The following is a 1,662-nucleotide window of genomic DNA, read 5'->3' as shown; positions in this document are numbered from 1 at the left end:
CGATTGATTCCAAATGATTTGTACTCAGAAAACAGGAAATATTCTCAATCCTCGTGCAAGTCAGAGGAGCTAACTGTGAAAATGGGACAAAATTTAGAATAGATAACGACAGAGGCACAGAACTAAGTATGTCGGTCAGTTAAAGACACAAAGACATGTAATTGCTATCAGAGGTCTCTCAGGAGCATCCTTGCTGAGAATCTGGGGAAATTCTGATGCCCTCCCCCCCGCCTGAAGATTGGTAGGCATTCTAGTGTCCACTGCCACATCCCCCACCGTAAACTCGGTAAGTTTTAGAAACTATTAAATGTTTGTTCCGAATGGCATTGAAAGCCATCTCTTTTTTTATCCGACTCAATAGTCCGAGTTATAATGACGTGTTTCTCCTCTTTAAACTTACTTAAAGGGCCTGAAGGGACAATAATTTAGAATTATCGAATTGTAAGCTTCGGAGGCCTCGGCGTCTTCAGCAATGAAAGATACAGGACAGTGCATGCTGGAGAGTTTGTTTCCTTGTTTTCTGTCTTGTCCTAAGTCTCCTCTTAGGCCTAATATGTTAAACAGAAAACCTACAGTCCCAAAATAGCCTCGCTCAGGCTTAAAGCCCAAGATGCCTCACCTAGATATGACACCGAATGTGAGGGTGGTTTCCACCTCTCTCCCCAGAAACACCTTAATCAGTCTGGAATTTCCTGGTCAGCACTAGTGAGGGGAACTTGCCTGGTAAGAGGCCCTGCCTTCCTGTAACGGAAGGAGCCCTTGCCCGACATCGCCCACTCTTAACTTCTTAGTCCCACCCTCCTTCTGTCTGTAAAAACTTTCCGCTTTGTACAACGCATCCGAGCCCCTCCTAGTTGCTAGATGGGATGCTGCCAGATTCATAAATTGCTTAATAAAAACAATTAGATCTTCCAATTCATCAGATAATTTTGTTTTTTAACAATGTCGAAAGTTATAGGCAGCCATTTCACGTTTGTATTATCTTTGAGGCTGGAATGCCATTTCGCAGATGGGGGTTCAGAAAGAGCCACCCCAAGATGTGCCTCTGGGTATGTGGTTGTTTTGAAATAGAGGCAACATTATCCAGGTTGCAAGAGGAATTTATTGTCTCCCTGCCCCAACGACCTGGAATAACTTGAATTAGAGGCTTGCCCATAATAAGAGATTATCAGAGGTAACCTTCTGACCCACCTACGGCTATATGGCAGGGACACTGTTTACTAAGCATTTCCTCTCGTTATCATCCTTGGAAGCCCACACAGCACCTTACCTCATCCTCAGCTCAGGATGTCTTAGGAAGCCATGTTCCCTTTCTGCCTTTTCATCTCCTGCATGTGGGGTCTCTGACTCACCTGTTTACAGGGCTCCTGTATATACATAGGTATTAACATTGGTCATTTTCTCTTGCTAATTTGCCTCATTATTAGACCAGTCAAGAGAAGCTTGAGAGGGAAGTCTCTTCCTCCCCTGCACAGACACCAAGAACTATTTGGACTCATAGTCTGAGTAAATATGAAAAAAGTTTGAAAGGAGACTGCTCTTTAATTACAGGAAGCCTCAGCACACAAACACCAGACAGCAGATCCCAACACAGGCCAGAAAGGAAAAGGGGAAGGTTGTCACATTGGCACAGTGAATCTGTCCTAAGGTAAAATTTTCCAT

Source organism: Pteropus alecto, unplaced genomic scaffold, assembly GCF_000325575.1.
Source record: "Pteropus alecto unplaced genomic scaffold, ASM32557v1 scaffold49, whole genome shotgun sequence".
In the NCBI taxonomy this organism is placed as follows: Eukaryota; Metazoa; Chordata; class Mammalia; order Chiroptera; family Pteropodidae; genus Pteropus; species Pteropus alecto.
Note: the sequence above shows the minus strand (reverse complement) of the source record.